This window comes from Danio aesculapii, chromosome 15 (assembly GCF_903798145.1).
Source record: "Danio aesculapii chromosome 15, fDanAes4.1, whole genome shotgun sequence".
In the NCBI taxonomy this organism is placed as follows: domain Eukaryota; kingdom Metazoa; phylum Chordata; class Actinopteri; order Cypriniformes; family Danionidae; genus Danio; species Danio aesculapii.
Window position 1 is genome coordinate 20,654,319 of NC_079449.1, and position 25,072 is coordinate 20,679,390.

Here is a 25,072-nt window from a genome sequence, read left to right on the forward strand (position 1 = left end):
AAAACCTCTCTGTTAAACAGAAATTGGGGAAAAAATAAACAGGGGGGCTAATAATTCTGACTTCAACTGTACATGTTTGATGGCCGTAGGGTGGGCAAACTAGCAGCAAATTTTCATTCTTCGGCGAACTATCCCTTTAATCCTAAACAGTGGACATTAGAATTAACAGCACCACCCAATTGCAGACCCACTAGACCGCCTTGAGAAAGCCATTTCAGGTAGACTAAAGAGAACTAAAATTGTTTGCCCATTTTCTTTAGCAGAAGAAAAAAGTCTTGAGTGGAGACCAATGGCCGACACGTCATAATTTGAAAAGACTCAAAATATCTTTCATGTAATTAGAGGTCATTTTAAGGAATAGCACTGCCGCCTATTTTGAAGAAGCCACCATTCAGCCTGGATTGTTGAATTCATCCAAAAGTGAAAAAGTGATGTTTTTTCTTTCTTTCTCCGGGCCTTTTGAACCCAGAGTTCAAACATTATTGTTTGCGGCTCTTGCTGAATAGTAGGCGCCAAATACTGTTGTTATTGCTGATTGAAAAAGCACAAGCACCCTCATAAAAGCACTGAAGTACCCTGGAGAAAAAAATGATATAAAACACTCCCCTGTCTGTCTTGTCAAAACACCTCCAAATATTTGCCGTTCGACTTACAACACAATGACTTAATGTACAGAAAAGGTTGCTTTTATTGGCGCAAGCATGTGATTTACTGAGGTTAACTGAGGTGTCCTATACATATCCCATCAGCCTTGAGTTCTTACAGGGGTGCGTGGATGTTTCCAACGCTTCTGTTTGCGTTCATGAGGTCATTTATAATGGGTTATTGATTCAATATTGCGGGCTTGCTATGCGGTGGTCATGATAGCTAATTATTTAACATCTGCACGCTAGTACAGGTATGCAGTTTTTCTGTAACTTTAATTAAAGATCTTTTGATGATCTGCTCTGTATGTGGTGAGTAAATGTTGTGATTGCGCACACAATATTAAAGCGATTGCATTGACCTTCTGTATGAACTCTCATTTGTTTAGATGTCTTGTTGTCCTTATAGATTAGGTCAACTACGCAATTCTTCAGTATTTTTAGGTATGTTTCTTAGTTAACATTCCCCCGTGTTTTTATTTTACTTGACAAGGAGGAAAACAAATACCGGAGAATCCATTCTTTGGCTTAGCGGCGCACACAATGCCCCGAATTTGCCTTCGACAACAATACGAGTAACAAAACCTCATTGTTTACCCGCAACCATTCACTATTATTATCTTATTTTCTCTGTAAGCCATTACACTTGTTTGGCACGCGTTATTTTCAAGAGAGCGTTTAATAGCAGTGTGAGGTTGAATTGTCGAATGTGCCTCCTGATAATGACCTAAGATTTCAGCAGGACCCGAAGGCCCTCCAAACGCGAAACGCACACACATAAAGCGACGAGGCTCTGCCGCAGCTAAACACATTGTGATTTATTGTGCTTTAATTTGGATGCCGTCTATTGTTTGGGGCTTGCGGAGGGTTGCCCGCTGACAGTAATTTCTGCAGTTTGTGTGGATTCTGCCCGAGCTAATAGCACTTTCTTTTACTCTGTGTTTGGCCCCAGTACGACAGAAGGAAGCAGGAAATAAACAGCGGTTCCTATTTACCCTGCCAATTTCACTTGACGGCGCGCTGCGTATTGAAATGAACTGGGCAGCCTTCTAATACTACGGAAAGTATGGAGCCGGCAGTGGCAGAGATAGATTGTAGCAGGCAATTACGGCGGTCCGGCCTCTGATTAGAGAGCTGCCTTCTAGCCACTCAGCCTCGCGCCTGCCTCTTATCATGATGAGGCCGGTATTGGTCCGGACATTGTTTGATTGCTTTCAGACACATTTACTAAATCCAACGCACACAACGTTTCCTGTTTCTTCATGCGCTGGCGTGCTCGCAAACGATTCGGGTTGTTTAACTTTCACCCCCGTCACTTTTACAATTCGCCTTTCTCTTCTCTGGTTAGCACATTTGTACTTTTCCAGATCTGTTTGTGTGATTTATGTTCTGTATGATCCACATTTACTTGTGATGCAAACGATGCCTGTTGTTGTTGTCTGGTTCATTAACAGTTGCTTTACTTTCTGTTACGTGACAGTGAAGGGGAAAGTTACTGGTTTTTGATGAGCTTGACGGCATAGGTAAGTTGTAGTTGTTGAAATTTTATTTTTGTTTACGTTTTAATAAAAAAAAATGCTGGATTCCACACAATAGATTTGTGTTGGGACAACATGATATAATTAAGGTAACTTTAACAGGTTTAAGTGGATTAAACATAAAACTATTGAGTTGAACCAAAAATAAAACTCAATAATTGTGTTTTTTAGCTTATTTTAAATAAGTGGTTTAAACAAACAGCAAATATCACCTTTTGAGCGTTTTCTTTGACAAGTTGAATCAAAATAAATACATTTTTTTCAGTATTTTTCAGTGATGTTTTTTTTATTTGAACATTTTTTATTTGATTAATTAGGTTTAGAAACTTATAATAAATGTGGAGTGAAGTTTTTAGTATGTTGTTTTATTTTAGTTTTTAGCATTCATTCGTTCATTCATATTCATCATATTCATGTTATTTTATTTTATTTTTAAGCATTCATTCGTTTATATTCATCAGATTCATGTTGTTGCTTTATTAGATTTTTTAAAATCATTTATTCATTCATATTCATTATATTCATGTCATTTTATTTTAGTTTTTAGCATTCATTTGTTCGTCCGTCCCTCAGTCAGTCAGTCAGTCAGTCCGTCCGTTCATTTATTCATTAATATTCATCATATTCATGTTGTTATTTTATTTTTGTTTTTAGCATTCAGTCATTCATTTATTTATTCGTTCATTCATATTCATCACATTCATGTAATTTTATTTTTAAGCATTCATTCATTTATATTTATGTTGTTGTTTTATTTTATTTTTAGCATTTATTCATTAATTCACCATTTTCATCATATTCAAGTTATTTTATCTTAGTTTTTAGCATTCATTCATTCATTCATTCATATTCATCATAGTCATCATGTTATTTTATTTTAATGTTTATCATTCATTCATTCATTCATTCATTCATTCATTCATTCATTCATATTCATCAGATTCATGTTGTTATCATTCATTTATATTTATGTTGTTATTTTATTTTAGGTTTTAGCATTCATCCATTCATATTCATGTTGTCATTTTATTTGAGTTTTTAGCATTAATTCATCTATTCATTCATATTCATGACATTTTATTCTATATTTTAGCATTCATTCATTCATTCATTCATATTCACCATATTCTTGCTGTTTATTGTAGTTTTTAGCATTCATTCATTTGTCATTTATGCATTAATATTCATGATATTCCTGTTGTTATTTTATTTTTGTTTTTAGCATTCATGTATTCATTCATTTTCTTTTCGGCTCAGTCCCTTTATTAATCCGGGGTCGCCACAGCAGAATGAACCGCCAACTTATCCAGCACGTTTTTATGCAGTGGATGCCCTTCCAGCCACAACCCATCTCTGGGAAACAACCATACACACACATTCACACTTATACACTACGGACAATTTAGCCTACTCAATTCACCTGTACCGCATGTTTTTGGACTGTGGGGGAAACCGAAGCACCCAGTGGAAACCCACGCGAATGCAGGGAGAACATGCAAACTCCACACAGAATCGCTAACTGACCCAGCCGAGGCTCGAACCAGCGACCATCTTGCTGTGAGGCGACAGCACTACCTACTGCCCCACTGCGTTGCCTTTCATTTATTCATTCTTTCATGAATATTTATCACAATCATTAATTTATTCATATTCATCATATTTTATTTTATTTTATTTTATTTTATTTTATTTTATTTTATTTTATTTTATTTTATTTTATTTTATTTTATTTTATTTTAATTTATTTTATTTTATTTTATTTTATTTTATTTTATTTTATTTTTCATATTGACAAAACGATCATCTCAGTCAGGGGCGAAACGGTGGCTAAGTCGCATCACAGCAAGAAGGTGATTGCTTGTTTGAGTCCCATGTTCTCCCCATGTTTGCATGGGTCTCCTTTGGGTGCTCTGGATTCTCCCACAGTCCAAAGACATGCAGTATAAGTGAATTGGATTAACTTAATTGGCTGTAGTGTGTGAACGTCAGAGTGAGTGGGTGTTTCCCAGCACTTAGGGGTTGTAGTGTCAGTACTGTGTTGTGGCTGGAAGGACATCCACTCTATAAAGCAATTGCCAGAGTAACTGGGAGTTCATTATGTTTTGGTGACCCCTGATAAAGCAGGAAATAAGTTGAAGGAAAGCGAGTGAGTCATTTCAATTTCTAAAAAATTGCTGTTGAATGAACTTTAATATACAGGATAGACACAGCAGTCGTATTTACATTAATTTAAAAAGTCGTTTTAATTAAAAATGGTTTAATTATTTAAATTATTTTTGATTAATGTATTTTGATAAAGTAAATGTATGTTTTCATAACTGTATGTTTTTAAACAGAAATTTTAATAATCATAATTCATATTTGTACAATATTGTATAATATTTGAATTATTTAAATATTTTTTTTTCATTGGAAGTCTGTATGTCTCTTTATCTCTCCTTGGTTTTCTTCATCTTTTTTTTTTTTTTTTTTTTTTACCAGATACAGAGCAATCATTCAGCTAGTAATGCTATAAAATAACACCCTCCCCTTTGCCAGACTCTGCTTATTTGCTGTAAGTTTTCTCTCATCAACAGTAAATCTGCATAAATGTGCGGCTGCACGCCTGATGCAAAGCTCATTTGAACGTGACCTCTTCAAATGGCTGTAATGCAGTGTGCTTTCACATTATTGCAGTGATAGTTGCAGTGACACCATGGCTGCTAGTCTCTGACTGTTTAAGTGTCCTATTACAGCATCCATGCAACTATCTTGTAAAAACGATGCAAGATTAGCATTTATTGAGAAAATGGATTTGAAATTAGATTTTTTTTTCCTTTTTTCCGTTTCCCCAAGTCACATATTTCATTTGCTCGTTCAGTTCTAGGGTATCATAATAACTGATATAGATTGAATATACGAATAACTGTCTGTGAAAAATTTGCTGTTGAAATAGCAAATACATTAAACTGATTACACTTTCACATCATTATTTACAACAAATAAAAATAAAATAAAAATGTTAGTAGTAAATCTGTTTGTGTGAATTATATTAATTTGCCTAATAAACCTCTCTATATTAATTTGTCAGTTTAAAATAAGTTATTCAAACAATTTGTATTATCAGTCAGAAATGAATCTATGCAAGCACCAAGACCTTTACATTTGCAAGAACACATGCACTTGCATGGAAATAAACATGGTTACCATGATCTTTTATCTTCTCAAATTATTTTTTAGTTGGGTCTGGGAAAACCTTTCACAGGGACCTTATGCTGTTTTGTACACAAAAAGAAATAAAAATGAAACACTGGTCAATTTAATGTTGGATGTTTCATGGCTAAATTTGACCAGCCTCTTGGCCAATCTTCATTGATTGCACATCCCACCAGTAAGAGCAAAGTGTGAAGGATTAATTAGCAGTGTAATAGCACAGTTTTGCTTCAAATATTGCAGTGCACAAATCATAATGTTTGACATATCAGAGTTCAGAAGAGGAGAAATTGTTGGTGTGAATCTGTGACCAAGACCAAGTCTTTGTGACATATCAAGAGCCACGGGATCCAGGGTAATGTCAGCATACCCTCAAGACGGACGGACCACATCCAACAGTAGTAACAGTGGATGCAAGAGGAAATTGTCTGAAAGGGATGTTCAGGTGCTAACCAGGATTGTATACAAAAAACATAAAAACCACAACTGCCCACACATGACCAGGCTTTTATAGCCAAATATTTGGTAACTCCTGCCAATGCCAAACGTTGGTTTCAATGGTGCCAGCAGTGAAAATCTTGGGCTGTGGAGATGTAATGACAATGTGAATCATGTATTGTTCTCCGATGAATCCACCTTCACTGTCTTTCCCACATTTGAGGGAGTTATGGTGTGGAGAAACTACAAAGAAGTGTAACACCGGCACTGTTGCATGACCAGAGTGAAGCATGCGGGTGGATCAGTGATGGTTTGGGCTGCAATATCACGGCATTGCCTAGACCCAATACGTGCTTGATGGGCCAAGCATTACTGAACCATTCTGGAGGTCCATATGCACCCAATGGTTCAAACATTGTATCCTGAAGGGGATGCTGTGTATCAGGATGATACACATGAATACACACATCAAGACTGCTGACAGAGTGGTTTGATGAACATGAAAGTGAAGTTGAACATCTCCCATGGCCTGCACAGTCACCAGATCTCTAAATATTATTGAGCCATTTTGGGGTGTTTTGGAGGAGTGAGTCAGGAAACGTTGACCTGGCCACAATTCTGCAAGAAGAATGGCTCAAAATCCCCCTGGCCACTGTGCAGGACTTGTATCTGTCATTTTATATATACATATATAAATAAATAAATAAATATATATATATTCATTCATTCACAATCTTTCACTCATTTCCTTCATTTTCGGCTTAGTCCCTTTATTAATCTGGGGTCGCCACACACACACACACACACACACACACACACACATATATATATATATATATATATATATATATATATATATATATATATATATATATATACAGACAACTGGAAGGGCATCCGCTGTGTAAAGCATATGCTGGATAAGTTGGCGGTTCATTCTGCTGGTTTGCTATTAATGGTACAGATGTACATATATATACAGATATATATATATATATATATACCTGTACCATTCACAGCAAACCAATTTTGCTACATATCAGCCCAGCCTTAGTCATCGTCTCCACTTACAGTAACTGCACGTTTGTGCCAAAGGGAGACCCCATCATGAGAATCACCTCCACTGTGGGTCCACCATCATCAGCTCTAAAATTCTGTGCTAAATGGCTGAACGACCAACCGCAAACATTGCTCAAAACCCACCGTCCACTCCTGCTGGAAAAAAGCGAATGAAATGCAGCCATGCCTCAGAGTGCTGCTCCATTAACTACAGTACCCATCTGCACCCCACAGAAACAGTCTGCTATGAGCGAGAAATAAAACAGCCACAGCATAGCACACATTTACATTCACATCCCCAATAGGGTTGTATCATAGGACCCGCATGCTTTGATTCTTCACACACAGTCGTAATATGCTTTCCTCCTATTTACACCCATGATCCTGCATGTTTTGAGATGATACAGCCGAGCTCTGCATTGGATATGGATAAAGAGGGAAGGAAAACTGGCTGTTCTTAGGTGTGGCTGCAAAGATGAGAGTGGCCCAAAAAAGGTTTAATTTCCTTATCGTATTGTACATGTATGTTATTATTGGCCAAATGCCTTTTAAAGTTGCACCACTGACTCCAGTCTCAGCCCCTCAATGGGAGCCGAGTCACCGTTAATAAACAGACCATGCAAGCCCAGCATATCACCAGCACGGGTGGAGAAAACTGCACACGCTGATCCCAGCTGTGTGTTCGCCGCCACCCAAATTAATCCCAAGCAATTTTTTCTGCACCACTTGTGCTCCTGATAAAAAAGCCCCTGCATTCAAATAGCCGGGTCCCTGATGGCATTAAGTTCTTACAGTATTGGGCCATAGACAGACCTGTGGTGGAGGAAAAAAAAATAAAAATAAAATGAAAGAGAGAGAAAACCCTCTCACCCTGGACCTCTCAGCTCAAGAAAGGCCTTTCGGTTCATTTCAATTCCACCTGAATGCCGTTTCATTGAAGCGCTTGTATGTGGATCTCTATTTTGTAAAGTAATCTCATTAAATTTAATTCATCAAAGTTTTTATTTAAGACGTATGCGAATCATTAGCTCTGGGTTTTGGAGGTTTTGACACATCTGTCCTCACTGTAGCCAAATTATTTGAAGAGGTGAAAGCAGATATTAACAGTGGAGTAAAATGGAATTAAACAGGTTAGCATATATATGTACAGACTCGTTGCAAGATGAGTCATTGGCGTTACAAGATGAGTGTTGGCGAGGCATTGAGGAGACTCTTTTGTGGCATCGGCTGCAAGTAGAATGGTCAAGGTGAGGTGCCGCCTTATAATGAATATCACAGCTGCTTTAGATGTAATGATTGGATGGGAAGCTGCAATGCGCTGTACTCAGACAGAATAAGTATAAAACCCACTTGAGTATAAAACCCATGGCCCTATTATAGCCTCTGTGATGAAGCAAATGGTCTAATGATGTCTGTCTTCCTCATTTCAAAGCTATGAAAGTCACCAGTGAATGCTAAATTGTGGAAATAAATTTGTCATGTAGGACGGCAACAATGAATCGATAATATAAAAATCGACTGTGTGTTGTTCTGTATTCTGCAACATTACTGAAAAAGCAAATAATGCATTTCTGTAGACAAAACACCTGCAAAGTAGTGTGTGTGCTGTTTATTGAATTTGAGATGAGTTTTATTACTGAATAATATTTTCTATCTTATCCTTATGTTGTCTATAGGCTCATTGTGACTGAATCGACACCCATAGGGAGGAGCTGGATGTAAAGCTCCCCCCATTGGTTCTGGGCAGAGTTTAAGTAGATTAAATGACTGGACTGAACTGAAGTTTTACATTTTCACTGGAAGGTAAAGTTTTTATATTTTGATTAAGCATGTCATCCCAAAAAAAGGATTTATGGAATGATTTGCTTCATTCCTTCATGTTGTTTCAACACAAATCATTCATTCATTCATTTTCATCCGCTTTTCCGGGGCAAGGTCACAGGGGCAGCAGTCTCAGACTTCCCTCTCCCCAGACGCTTCCTCCTGCTCTTCCGGGGGGATCCTGAGGCGTTCCCAGGCCAGCCAAGAGACATAGTCCCTCCAGCGTGTCCTGGGTCTTCCTCGAGGTCTCCTCCTGGTGGGACATGCCTGGAACATCTCCCTAGGTAGGCGTCCAGGAGGCATCCGAAACAGATGCCCGAGCCACCTCAGCTGACTTCTCTCAATGTGGAGGAGCAGCAGCTGTACTCCGAGCTCCTCCCGGGTGACAGAGCTCCTCGCCCTATCTATAAGGGTGTGCCCTTCCACCCTGCAAAGGAAACTCATTTCGGCCACTTGTATACGAACTCTTGTCCTTTCGGTCATGACCCAAAGTTCATAACTATAGGTGAGAGTAGGAAGGTAGATTGACCGGTGAATCGAGAACTTTGTCTTTCAGCTGAGCTCCTTCCTTACCACAACAGACCGATACATCAACCGTATTACTGCTGCCGCTGCACCAATCCGCCTGTCAATCTCTTGTTCCATCCTTCTCATCCATTCCCCACCTTAGGTAAGGACTTTCTTCCAACCTGGAGATGGTAAACCACCTTTTTTCCGGTCTAGCACCATGGCTTCGGACTTGTAGATGCTGATTTTCATCCCAGCCGCATCACACTCAGCAGAAAACAGCCCCAGTGCATGTTGAAGCCATAAGAACAACATTGTCTGTGAATAACAGAGATAAAATCCTGTGGATGCTAAACTGGACCCCCTCCAGCCCAAGGCTGCACTTTGAAATTCTGTTCATAAAATTTATGAACAGAATTGGTGACAAAGGGCAGCCCTGCCAGAGTCCAACATGCACTGGAAACAAGTCTGAATTATTGCCGGCAATGTGAACCAAACTCCTACTCTTTTCATACAGGGACGAGACAGCCCTTAACAGAGCGCCTCTCACCCCATACTCCCAGAACACCTTTCACAGAATGCCACGAGGGACACGGTCGAATGCCTTCTTCAAGTCCACAAAACACATGTGGACTGGTTGGGCATACTCCCATGAACTCTTGAGCACCCTGGTAAAGGGTATAGAGTTGGTCCAGGGAACCACGACCTGGTCGAAAACCGCATTGTTCTTCCTGGATCTTAGGTTCTACCATCGGCCTAACCCTCCGATCCAGTACCATGGCATAGACTTTCCCAGGGAGGCTGAGGAGTGTGATCCCCTATAATTGAAGCACATGCTCCGGTCCCCCTTTTTAAATATCGAATAAGTTATTTGATTGGATTGAACATAAAACACCTTCCACAGGTGACCCAACACACAAAGTGTGACCCCGATTTGTTGAGATAAAACTTAAATATGCTTCAAAGGCCAGTTTGTTTCCAGATCCCATTAGATCTTTTACATGTTACTCGTTTTCATGAACGCAATATTGCATATGCATCATATTGGAATCATTCACAGCAAAGGCTTTAAGAATTGCCCTTGAATAGGGCTCTACTAATCGCATTGGTTTACTAAACATCGATTCAGATTAATCAAGATGAATCTCTGCTTATTCTTCTGCTATGAATCTCCCAAATCATAGGCTATTATATACAGTATGTGTTTTCAGATCTGCTCCTCAAGGATCCTCATGCAGGTAATGAACAACACTACCCAACATCACTTTGTTCTTCAATGAAAACGCATCTCTCAAAGCCTTGCAATTGTGCAGCCATCCACTCCATGCTATGTTTTTAGTCTTTGAGGCTTTGACTGTATTCTCATAGGTGTAAGTGTCCATCTCAAGCACATACTGTCCTGGAAAAACCTGCAAAAGCAAGCCTGCAACAAACGGTGGCCTCGAAATAAATTCAGCGAGCCAAACGATGAGATGGAAACTTAGGCCGGGGCTGGAAATGTATGGGTTTGAGGCATCGTTGATGGTCCCACTTGAGGGAAAATGAGACACTCTTTAAAGGATAATAGTGATAGCATATCGATTGGGTCTGGACTGCTCTCTTGTGATTATTCAGATTGGAGGAACATGTTTCTGATCAGCTCACAGACAGCTAAAATCATATAGCTGCTGTCTGACCCATGTTGTTTCTACTGAGGCCAAACACTCGAGGAACGATTGCACAGTGCTGAATGTTTTGCTATAGTAATGCATTTTTAGTCTTGGTTCATGCACTGGCCAGTATTTTGTTCTTTTAATGGGAATTGCATTGGATGAAATGTTTATACTAATGTTTAACGATGATTGTATTGCCATTTAATTTGAAGCATCTTGAGATGTAATCTGTATTGTTAATTTTTTAAAACAATCCCTTCTTATTTGATCTAAACTTAATTAAATCCGAACCAGGTCACCGAATCGCTTTAGTTTCAGGCCTGAAACCATAATCTTGTATATAATACTGATACCTAAAGAACACAAATGACTTATTTGTTTATATTCACTTGCCGTTAAAAGATTTTGCATATATGCAGCATACATTAACAAGTTCTTTTTAGTTGTGACAGTCACATTTGTGTTCATTTATTTAGTAACCTTTTTTTAATGATCACCTTTTTTAATGATCACAAAGTGTCTATGTTACATTGCCCCTATAAAAAAAACTAAACAAAAAACATCAACAACAACATAATGTGCTCTTCTTCTTTTTTTTATTATTTAAATTTTTTTGCACTTTACTAACATAAACAACAACCATCATAAACCAGCCGATTCGAATGTTGTCTCTCAAGGGGCATTATCAGTGGTTATCAGCTGATAGATATGGGCCAGTAGAGGCCTTCTGTGCCTACTGGTAGGCTCAGAAGGCTGTTATCATCCATCCACATGGTTAATCAGCTATAGATCACACATGGCTGATCTGAAAGTAAACGAGAATTATTCATATTATTTATTAAATTAATCATTAATTGTATTTTATTAATGTCTACCCCTACCCAGGGGAGGATTTAACCAAGAAGCAAAGTAAGCAGCCGCTTAGGGCCCCAGAAAATCTGGGGGCCCCCAATAAATACATAGAAGCATTGTATGATGAGGGTCTAACAAATTAAATTTTAATGTAATTATAATATATGCACAAGTTTGTCTTACTCCCCCAATCATGGAGCAGTCCAGCAGTCCAATCAGGTAAAGATTTAGTTTTAAACAATTTATTATTTTCAATTTATTCTCTTTGTTGAAAACAAGAAAACAAACCCATTTAAAATGTGGAGATTTCATTAAGATAAAACATGGAAAAGGAGATTCAGTGATGTAGGAAAAAAAAAAACCCAGTAAAATAAATAAATAATTTATAAAACAAATGGTTTCATTTCAGAAATGTTGGGCCCCATGGCTGGAACTGCTTAGGACCCCCAAATCACTAAATCTGCCCCTGCCCCTACCCCTACCCCTACCCCTACCCCAACCCTAAACCCTACCTTCACAGTAATGTAAAAAAATATCTGGATCAGGAGTCTTCTCTATTAGCATAGCTGATTAACCATGTGGATGGATGATAGCAGCATTCTGAACCTACCAGTAGGCGCAGAAGACCCCTACTGGCCCATATCTATCAGCTGATAACCACTGATAATGGCCAATTAATTGAATGATAACATTTGAAGCGGGTGCATAAACAGAGATGGAAAGGAAAAGAGAATATAATAAACATACTGTATAGGTAAACACTTATATACACCGAAAACACTGTAAGTAGGAAAAATAAAGAAAGAAAAAACAAACAAATTACATAACTAAATGAGGGACAGATGCCTACATGTAAACAACAAACTTAGTGTTAAAGTTCAAGGCAATAAAGGGTTACAAATTGGTATGTATTATTATAGGGGTTAGCAGGGATGATCAGTCTAGATCTAGCTGGAGAGTTTTAACATAAGAAAGAAAGGGCTTCCAAATTTGAGCAAAATCTCTGTTATGTCTTTGAAGGAAATATCTAATCTTCTCTAATTTCCTAAAATACAGAACATCTTTTATCCACCATGCATGCGAGGGTGGCTGGGCGCTCTTTCAGTTTAAGATTACATGTCTAGCAAGCAATAAAAGGATAAATTTTTAATTAATTGTTAAAATTCTTTAAATTATTAAAAAAATAACAACAGTTTATTTATTTTAGTGCTTAAATGCATGTAGTATAATTTAAATACATAGTTTTTCAAACGAATTATTTTAGTAGCATTAGTTAGTATTTTTTTCTTTTGTAATTACAAACAAATCATTGCAAAGCTGTAAGAATGTATAAACGCTTCCGTGTATTATCTCTTTTTTGTATTGTAAAGTCTGCAGGTAATATCAGGATTCTGCCACTTCAGTCTTGTTAATTCTTGTTTTGGTCCAGACACTAGTCCTGTCTTGTCTTGTATGTTGTATTCGAATATTCTCAGGTCGAGCTCTCATTTTCTGTCAATGTATTCATCTTTGTATTCATCTTTGTGTATGTGCGCCATCTCAGCCGCAATCGGGCTGTGCTGTCCGGGTGTGTTCGGGATGCGCGCTCACATCCTGGTGTTTGTGTTTGTTTTGTTTAAAGCATACTGTTTCATTTTCAGCCTCTCAGTCTAGTTGGTTTCGTTTGGCATTGGGATGAAATATGCACGTTGCACGTGCGAGTGCATGATAAGTGTTTTCATTTATCGTGTGCTTGTGTCCTTCATCCTGTTTGTGTTGCCATTATCAAAGCATGTGGCTTGGTGTTTACATCGTGGTGTGTTTCATGTGAACACGTGGTTAGTGAGTTCTCTCATTGGCAACGTGTTCAAGTCTCATGTTATGTGAGCACATGGCTTGTGTTGTCTCTTTGTGTCATGTGCTCTCCCATCTAGTCCCACCCTCCTCATTAACCCATTATTAGTTTATTCAGTTCACCTGTTTATTAGCTAAATCTTTCTCTTTATAGTCTCCGCTTGTCTGCTGTTCTGTGCCAGTTCGTCACATTGTTTATTGCCTTGTCCTGTCTAGTCCTGTCCAGCCCTATTCTTCCCTGCCAGCCCAGTCAAGTTTGTTTGTTTGTTTGTTTGTTTGTTTTGTTAATGTTTTCCCCTTTGGGTGGTTTTTGTTGCCGTTTTGTTTTATTTTTTCATTAATAAATGCACATTTTAGTTCTGCATATGAGTCCTTGTCATTTCCCCAACCGAAAACATGCAAGGTAAAATGAAACAATAAATAAAATATTATGTCTAATAGAACTTTTTTTGGAATTGTAAATTTTTTTCAGGACAAACAATATTTGCGTAATGCGATTTGCATGCAGACCCAAATTACTAAAGCAAAAAAAATACAAAATTATAACACGATTAGCTAAATATTTTTCATTACTGCAGTGAGTGTTTTTTTTAATACATTTTCTTTCTGATTATACAAGCAGTACTAGATAATACTGCCAAGGAGGTCAGCAGAATTAAGCAGCATTGGCAGCTTCTGCTTGTGGAAATCTGCATGAGAAAGCCTGCTGCGGAGCCCGGGCTTTGACAGAGGAGCCCACCTGAATGACATTTACAAATTACCCCGCCGAAAGTGCTCTGTCCCCTGACCCCTGCTCCTGTGTTCGGCACCCTGTGAGATTTGCAGCATTTTGTCATATAATTATGGTAACTCCCCTGAAAATACAACCCCCTCCCAACACCTCCTTATACACACACACACACACGGCGCGTAGCTGCAGTGAATTGTAATGCGTGATGCAGTTCTGTCCGCACAGCCAGTCCTCTTGACAAGCTGGAGGGATTCAAAACCACAGCAGGGGCAGAAAATAAGTGCAGAGAGAGAAAGTGGCAGAATCTGAAGGAGAGATGGGCTGTGGGTGAGGAGAGAGAAAGGGACTTTTCTCATCTTCTGCCGTGTACAATGTGCTTTGGTTGTGTTAGTTGCTCAGAAAGTACTGTGATGTTACTAATGGTCCAAGAATAATTCTATTTATGACACATTTTGTTTTATAGTGTAACCCGTTTCTGTGTGAGACAGGATATGTAATGAGAAAAAAGTTTGACTGAGCCTAATGTTATGGACTGACATTTTGTAGTTGTGGAGAATATACAATTAATTGTGGATGTCAATCGATTTAAAAAGACAGTCAGGGCAAGCAATGTCATTTTTGCATTAATTTGCCAATAAAATGAACCTACTGATATTGCTTATTACTTAATACTTATTTAATTATGAATACTAATACTTTCATATAAGTAATACATGTGTGTAAAACTTTATACTATACTATTACCATTATGTTATTATGTGCACATTAAAGCAGAAAAGCAGTACCGACAAGTCATTTTTATTTATTATTATTATTATCGTGATTATTTATTATTATTTTTTATTATTATTGTGATTATTTGTTTTATTATTATTATTATTATTATTATTATTATTATTATTATTATTATTATTATTATTATTAATATATTACAGAGATCAAAAAAGATGTCTAATAAAAAGAAAAATTAATTACTGTAGCAACCAGAATGTTATTTTTTTCAGATTAAAATGCAAATATAATAATAATAATAATAATAATAATAATAATAATAATAATAATGATAATGATAAAATACATGTTACTTATATGCAAGTTAAAATTGCTGTCACTATTATTATATTTTCATTAACATATAATATAATATAATATAATATAATATAATATAATATAATATAATATAATATAATATAATATAATATAATATAATATAATTATTATTACTTATACAATTATATAATAATAATATTAATAATAATAATAATAATAATAATTATTATTATTATACAATTCTATATTAATGAAAATATAATAATAATGACATCAATTTTAACTTGCATATAAGATACATGTATTTATTATTATTATTATTATTATTATTATTATTATTATTATTAAACAATTATATATTAATACAAATATAATAATGACAGCATTTTTAACTGGCATTTAACGAGTATTTTCAGTATTATTATTATTACTATTCTTATTATTGTTATTATTATTATTATTATACAATTATATATTAATAAAAATATTATAATAATTACAGCAATTTTATCTTGCATATAAGTAACGTGTATTTTCCATCATCATCATTATTATTATTAATTATTATTATACAATTATATATTAATAAAAATATAATAATGACAGCAATTTTTACTTGCGTGTAAATAACAAGTATTTTTATCGTCATTGTTATTATTATTATTATTATTATTATTATTATTAAGATTATTATCATTGTTATTTTTATGGTCTACTTTGTACATTAATATCATTATTACTCTGGTTATTAATATCATAATTTTTATGTTATTTCATATGTGATAAATATTATTATCTTAACTTAAAATATGAAGTATTCTTGTATTAATGTGTAATAAAACTAATTCTAATTATAGAAAAAAATGTACGATTGTTTATGCATTTACTTTTAGATTGCATCTAAAACTTTGATGTTAAATCAGTTTTTAATAATATTTTATTATTATTATTATTTTTGTAAAATCAGTCTCTTAGCAATTATCCTACCTAGCATTACACCCTGTCTTTCATTCATGTCAGTCATCCACAAATTGCTAGACACCTCAAGAAAAACGTTATTACATTTTGATGAAAGATTATGAAGACAAACCTTTTCCTCTTTGAAATATGACTCATGCATAATGAGACGGTATATATTAATAAATTAAAACAGTAACCATGAAGCTGTCTTGATCTCAGATTCAAGAGCTGAATTTCACAAAAATCATGGTTGCCGATCACGTTTTCTGTGCTCATACTTTTCATTCTTCTTTCTTTCTCACACTCTTTCGCCCCAATCTCTCCCCTTTCTGTCCAGCTCTGTTGTAAACGTATGTGTGTGTTCCTTCACTTGTGTATATGAGGCAGTCTGCATCTTGAATGCGCACAAGAAGAAAGAAATGAAAAGGATAATCTAATTGAAGGACTTTAAAGCGCCGTGGCCGTTTCATGTAGTGCTTTGGAATGGACGTAATTGTCTGCAGTGAAGGTCAGCTGTCTGCCACCAGGAGCATGCAGAAAATGTAAAACCAGTCTTTCTATCTTCTCCTCCTCCTCCTCCTCCTCTTCCTCTTCTTTTCTCTGCTCTATCATGAGATAAGCAGAGACGCTAGCACAAATATAGCATTTACAGCTCTATAGCTAACCATTGGATAGAATGCATCTACTTTCTTTGTGGATGCATTATTCATATTATTTTTGTGTAATGAATAAAACTATGAGATTGTTTTTATAATTTGACCCTTGTCGTCTTGCAAATGTTTTATTTAGGGGATGTTGATGTTAAAGGAAATGTAAACTAGTTTTGTACATGTACACTGTGGTAATGTGTAGGGCTTTACCAGTGGTGGTACGAGTAGTGAAACATCATACTCAAGTAAAAGTACCATTACTTGCCCAAAAACATAGTGCAAGTAGAGTTAAAGGATCTTTTGTAAATATTACTCAAAGTATGAGTAAAAAGTAGCCCTTTTAAAAGTACTCAAGAGTAGTGAGCAGTGAGTATTACGCTGGGAAAGGTTGATGCGTCTACATGTAATTTGTGTGTGTGTATATGTGTAAACGTAACATTCTGTAGTGATTTAGTAATTGTTTAAGGCCATTACGGTCATACAGTAATCATCCATCATCTTCTAATCAGTGGCATTCAGCCTGAACAGGCTCTGGGTCATTGTGTGTAAAATATCTTCTTGGGCACTTGTAATGCTTCCAAAAAGTTTGCTGCATGTCTTACGCCTTATTCACACGGGGCATCAGTGTCAACGCTTACCATTTATTGTGAATGGGTGATGTCAAGTGTTGTCGAACTGAGTTGTGGATTCATTGAAGCATCAGCCAATCAGATTGCTTTATGCTAATACCTCAGCTCAGACAGTAGCCGATTGCGAACTAATTTCATTGGTTGACGCTTGCTATGATGATCGTGTCAGCCCCAACTTCAGACACGCCCTCGGTCAAGTGTTTTGAATGCAATTTACTTTCTTTCTGCATTTGATTAGACAGTAATCCCCATAGACAGGAAATAATAAAGTAGGTTTAAGGAAAGTGGAGTAAAAGTACTGATACAGCACTAAAAATGTACTCAAGAAAAGGTAAAAGTACACATCTTTAAAACTACTTAGTAAATTACAACATACTAATAGAGAAAAACTATTCAATTACAGTAGTTTGAGTATTTGTAGTGTTTTACTTTACACCACTGTGCTTTACACATGTTAGATTGTTACTTCGACTTAAGCTTGTGAAATTGCTTGTGAACATGTGAAATTAAATAATGTTACGACTAGTTGTGTAGCTTTTAATGTCATACAAGCCATTTTTGGAGAAAAGGTCTAAATATACCTTTTAAATTACACTGTAAAAAGTAATGAGTTGAGTTTACTTGGAAAAAGCGTGGAAACTGATTTCCTCAAATTTCTCAAGCAAATTCATTCATAATTTTAGAGTTAAAAAAGTTTACTAAAACTTTGTACAGGTAGTGTTTTTTAGATATAACTTAAAAACCAAAGTAATCTGAACTCGGTTTGACAAGTTAACCCAACTGGCAAACATAAGCCAAGTATGCACAACTTAAACAAAACAGCAATTTTAACTGCACTGCTTGTTCATTTTACTAGGAAAATGTGTGGAAACTGATTGCTGTAAGTTTCTGAAGTAAATTGTACTCAAACATTTAGGTCAACAAAACAAAGACAGACAACAGATTGGCAGAACACAATTAATAAATGTAATGTAAATGTGATGCTGATGATGATGGTGATGATGATGATGATAACAATATTTACAAATATATGTGTATGTGTGTGTGTATGTGTTTAAAATAATTTGTCTTTTACCTCTTATTGGATCAAATTATTGGATCTAATTATGATGATTATGACGAAATGATTATGATTATTATTATTAGTAGTAGTATTATCATTAGTATTGTTAGTAGTAGTATTATTACCGCTACTACTGCTACTAGTAATACTACTGATTATCACTTTATTGATCATTATTATCATTAATAGTACTATTCACATTAATGACAGTGGAAGTACTTTAGTAGTAGTTATATTAAATAGTTATGCATTATTACTGTATTAGTAGTAAACATAGTAAATTTAAGTGATATAAATGTATAAAGCTAAAAGACTTCTCAAAAACAATTAAAGATTTGTTATTACGATTATTAATAATAATAATTATACTAGAATCACTAAGTTCTACTGAGCACTAATAATAATAGACTTATCATTAATAATGGAGTTTTTATTTTTTGTAGTATTTATCTAATCATTAATATAAATCTAATAATTTGTTATGTGATGTGTGTGTGTGTGTGTGTGTGTGTGTGTGTGTATATATATATATATATATATATATATATATATATATATATATATATATATATATATATATATATATATATATATATATATATATATATATATATATGTGTATATATATATATATATATATATATATATATATATATATATATATATATATATATATATATATATATATGTATATATGTTTCAAACGTGGAACTAATCTAACAAAAAACTTAAATAATTAAATAATAATAATATATCCACATGTATGTGTGTGTGTGTGTGTGTGTTTAAAATAATGTGTCTTTTACCTCTTATGGGATCAAATACATTTCCCAGTGAAAAGAACAAATTGGATATTATTTTTCTTTACTTTTTGGCCTATAGGGAAAGGTAAGTTCTGAATGAACTATTATAGAAACAAAATTGTGAACTCAACAAATATTGTCTATTATTAGCCTCTCAACGGTTAGTTTATCATGTGCTTCAGCTGGACTGACGGCTGACCTGTTTGGCTGTTGTCAGCCTGTGCCACGCCGGTGACTCCTTTCTGTTGGTAGATTGGTTTAGTTTTTCTGCCTGCTTGTTGAAGGCCAAGGAAAGTGATGAGAATGCATAGGTGTGCGGCTCCATGCCTTTAATATGCAGGCCAAGTCATTGGTGTTTATGTGTGCAATGCATCACTGTACCACTGTGGCCCTTTAAGTCCATTGAGTGCCACTTTGAATGAGGTCCCTGCATTCACACAATAAACAAGATCTGCCTGAGAGACAGAGGCTTTTAAAGCTGTGATTCCATAATGCAAATATCTCTTCTGTATTAAATCCCAGTTAAATTTTAAGTGCACAGGGTCCCAGTAAGGTCACTCCAGATGTTGTCCATTGGTTTCTTCTAAGTTATGCTCGAGTAGGCACAGGCAAATGCACAGCTTTTCAAAGTATATATTTTTAGACAGTGTACACAAACACAAGTGCTTGACATATGAACTACAAAGATTCATCTTTGTCCACTGCTTGTGCTATTTTCTCAAACAGTAAAAAATGTTGTATAGTATCTGTTGTTTTAGGCATCTTCAGTAGTTTATTGCTGTTTTTTCCATCTCTTATGGTTCTTTTTGACAGAAAAAACAATCTGGTTTAGTATTGCCACCCTATGAACATACTATAGTAGTAAATAGTTTTGAACAATTCAAATCTCATGTCGATCTATGCCTACAGTATAGTACCTTGTGTGCATTGTTAAAAATATCAGGCTATGTAAACGGTGTGCATGTACTTTTCCCATAAAGAAATTGTGTGCCACGCTTTGTGTTTTTTTATAACAGTACTAAGCATCCATAATATGGCATGTGACTTATGATTGGTTTGAACTAGGGCTAAATCCAGGTTTTACATTGGTGCCGTGACACAGATAGGACTGGGGTTTATAGGCGTTAGTGTAATGGAGGCTATAGCTTGTAGGAGCCTCAAGTGGTGCACTAGTGACTGACACTAGAGGCTGGAGATTTAACTTTTAAGCCATCTTGCCTACTTATCATCGTTAAAATGCCAAACTTTGCTGCAAAAAGAATCTCTGAGTCAACAATCAAACTAACAATACATGATTTATAGTTTTTATAGCTATAAAATGAAAGCCTCAGTTTGGTGAGGAATTGTCATTATGGAAAAATCAAGTAGCCTAAATCATTGGATTTGTCTGATTAGGTTATCAAGGCTATTTTAAAAATGGATCTTTTATAAGAACTGTGAATAACTGTTATTTTTCAAATGGAAAAAGCTTGGTTTGTTGCATACTAAATCATCAAAACTATACCTCTTGTTTAACTGATACCATCATTAGATTTTAAACATTCAACTGATACCATTAATCGGGTTCATATATATATATATAACAGAGCAAGGAAATTTTCACAGTATGTATGATATTATTTTTTCTTCTGGAGAAAGTCGCCCCCTTAAGCTATATATTTTTTTAATAGTCTACAGAACATACCATCGTTATACAATAACTTGCCTAATTACCCTAACCTGCCTAGTTAACCTAATTAACCTAGTTAAGCCTTTAAATGTCACTTTAAGCTATATAGAAGTCTCTTGAAAAATATCTAGTGAAATATTATTTACATTTACTGTCATCATGGCAAAGATAAAATAAATCAGTTATTAGAAATGAGTTATTAAAACTATTATGTTTAGAAATGTGTTGAAAAAAAATTCTCTTAACAGTGTATGTATATGTATGTATATATATATATATATATATATATATATATATATATATATATATAGATAGATAGATAGATAGATAGATAGATAGATAGATAGATAGATAGATAGATAGATAGATAGATAGATAGATAGATAGATAGATAGATAGCTATTGGTAGCTATTGGTAAATCCAATGCCTTTCCAAGATGGCAGATACAAATACTTGCCTGGAGTTGTTGAATGTAGCATCTCTGTGTACATTTGGCAGTTTGCTGTGTTTCAAACTTTGTGCATGTCCGCAGAGTGTGACATCATATTATGTCTGCTGCAAGGTCTGCAGAAATCCCGCATGGCCAAAGTCTAGCATGACCACGACTTAACTCCAACATGTGGGCGCTTTCATGAGAAGCATGGTTTCCGCTTCAATAGTTTCTTGTTCTTTTCAGAGTGTCAGCGTTTCTGAGTTTGATTTTCAAGGGCGAGAACATCTAATCGTGTCTAGCCTGCTCTGAACGGTATCTCTGATTCGCAGCCCAAAACCACAGAAGAACAAGAACACTCGAGGAGCGAGCGCGAACCTCCTTTTATCTAGCAGTCGTTTAATTTTTTCCACGATATTGTTTGAATGCTTCTCGTATTTCTCGCATGGATTTATTAGTAACTCTTTGATCTATTTCTGTCGTTCTAAAACAGTCGTCTTTTTTCTGGCTAGATGAAAGCCGCTCCGCAGACGAACTCCATTATTTGTTTTTACATCAAAAGTTTCATTAGTTATTCCATTAATCAAACATGGGGGTGGGGTGGTGGAGAGTGACGGAGTGGCAGGCTTTAGCCCGTATGGCCCTGCTCTGAGGAAGTAGGTGTGCGGACAGGCTAGTTAAAACCCAGGAGGGGGACAGGAGGAAAAATCTAATATGAAAATGAAAATGTAAATGCGGGGGAAGCAGCGAGCGGTTTCTCCAGCTGGCCTAATCTCGCGTCCGCGGGGCTCAGATAGCGATCGCTAACAGGAGGGCTCGCGCTGGGCTTCTTTGAAATGCAGAACGGCTCTGTGTGTAAATTGGAGCCACCGCGATGGTGCCACAAGATGACACGTGGAGCCGCGACCCTCTCGCCTGAGCGGGGCCAAATGCGGCAAAGGTAAATCTTGCACATCAGACAATTTCATTTTCAGCGCAGAGGGGATGAGCAAGTACAATGACTGGATCTTTTCAAATGATACTACCCCCCTCAGAGGCGTATCATCATTTAGTTTTTTTTCTTCTTTCTTTCTCTTCCTACTCAGGTAAACTCCCTCTGCTCGGAAAGAAAGAAAGATGTTAGTTAGTCTTTTCTCAGAATTGCATTTCTGGACTCTTCCTTTTTTTTGCTCTCTGCCTTTGCATTTCTGATCGCGTTACGAGCTTGAAGTTTCCTGCTCCTCAACTAGTCCATGAACACTCTCTGTAATCCATTTATCCAGTTTGTGTTGTGACTTGTGTGATGTTTTTATGCATATGCCACTTTGTAGCAGATCCCCTCTGAGCGACTCTATTTCATGGCTGCTCTCGCCATAACATGTGTAGCCTGTGAGCACGGCACATATTGTATTTCACACCAGCTTACATACATCCACACACACATACGTTTTTCGGCAATAGGGGTGGAACTTGCTGATATTGAGTAGGCGCTGCGGTTCATCTGCATGGTGCCCCTTTCCTCCCTCTGCTTCTCAGACAAACATTATCAACAGCCTTCAGAATCTATTGATGAAGTCTCCAGCGGATGTTTCTAGAACCAGGCTAACCCAGGCTCATTCTGAGAAACATACCGCTATATACATTTGTAGAGGTCGCGAAATATGTCCCAGGAGGTATGTTTTTTTTTGGAGTTTTTGTTTTTGCAAATCCACCAGAGGTGGCTGTGTTTGCTTTTTCAGATCTTATATTTCTCTTGCGAGTGCCATTTGCAGAGTGCTATTGACTGACTGACTGACTGATCAACTGACCCACCCTTCTCCTTTCCTAAACCCAACCAATAGTGTTTTCAAAAGCACCGATTGACCCATACACCCACTTCCCTAAAACCAACCGACAATTTTAAAAAGCAATCCAGAAAAAGACAAGCCCCTGCCTGATTTTTACCACGTTTTCAGATTTTACCACATTCTCACCCTGTTGTTTACTTATTTATTTTACTTTTTGGTTTCTGTTTTTGTCTTATCCAATTTCTGGAACCATTCTTCACTGGACTCGAACCCTGTCGTTGTGGTCAACTCCTCTCTGCGTTCACTGACGTACATTGCAGGCTAACTGGACAAACTGGTAACAGCGGAAAAGCCGTCCATACGTAGGTAAACGGTCAGCCGGTAAGTGTGAAAAGGAACGGCATTCATTTTAAACACAAAATGCAGCCATACTTTCCGATCAGAATTCGACTACGATTACATAATTTGCAACCTCCAGAAACGTATATAGGGCTACGTTTTCAGAATGAGCTTATGTTGAACTAGGCACATTAATTGTCAAACAGTAAAGTGATCTCTGAGAAGACTGGATAATTCTGTTATTGTTAAAAATAAGAAATAAAATCACAATACATGAACAATAATCACTTTAATAATAATAGTCAATCATTCAATCAACAAATCAACTTTTATTTATATTGCACCTTACTATAACCAAGGCTGACCAAAGTGCTTTACACCAGTAAAAACAAATTATACAACACACCTTGAAAGCAAACAATGCAAAAACCATACAAGAAATGCCAATAAAATACAGCAAAACATTAGAACGGAGAAAAGTGTCAGAGCTGCTATGCATTAGTAGTAGAAATTATTTTTATTGTGATTTATGTGTCATGCATGCATTTAATTAAGTGATTGCAGTTAAACACTTGAACAAAAGATAGTGACATTCTGTCTGTAAGTGTGTATATCTGTCTCTCTGTGGCCGAATGGTTAGAGACTTGTAATCCAATGGTTCCAGGTTTGATTCCCAGTACCGGCAGGAATTGAAGTTGGGGGAGTGAATGAACAGCCCACTCTTCCACCTTTGATACCCAACTGAGGTGCCCTTGAGCAAAGCGCTGGAAGCAATGGCTGCCCAATGCTTTGTGTGTGTGTGCATGCTCTTACTTCTCACCACTCATAATGTGAGCATGCCCTTAGATGGGTCAAATGCAGAGAAACAATTCTGAGTATGGGCAAAACATGCACAGTACTCACATAAAATATGACAGTACTCACTTCGCTATCATCTATACACCTGTCATTTCTAAATATAATAGTTTTAATAACTCATTTCTAATAACTGATTTCTTTTATCTTTGCCATGATGACAGAAAACAATATTTGACTAGATATTTTTCAAGACACTTCTATACAGCTTAAAGTGACATTTAAAGGCTTAATTCGGTTAACTAGGCAGGTTAGGGTAATTAGGCAAGTTATTGTATAATGATGGTTTGTTCTGTAGACCAGTGTTTCCCAACCCTGTTCCTGAAGGCACACCAACAGTACACATTTTCAAACTCTCCCTAATCAAACACACCTGAATCAACTCAGCAGAACATTAGAAAAGACCCCAAAACCTGACACGAATGGGTCAGATAAGGGAGACATACAAAATATGTACTGTTGGTGTGCCTCCAGGAACAGGGTTGGGAAACACTGCTGTAGACTATCGAAAGGGGGCTAATAATTTTGACCTTAAAATGTTTTTTTTTTTATTTAAAACTGATTTTATTCTAGCCAAAATAAAACAAATAA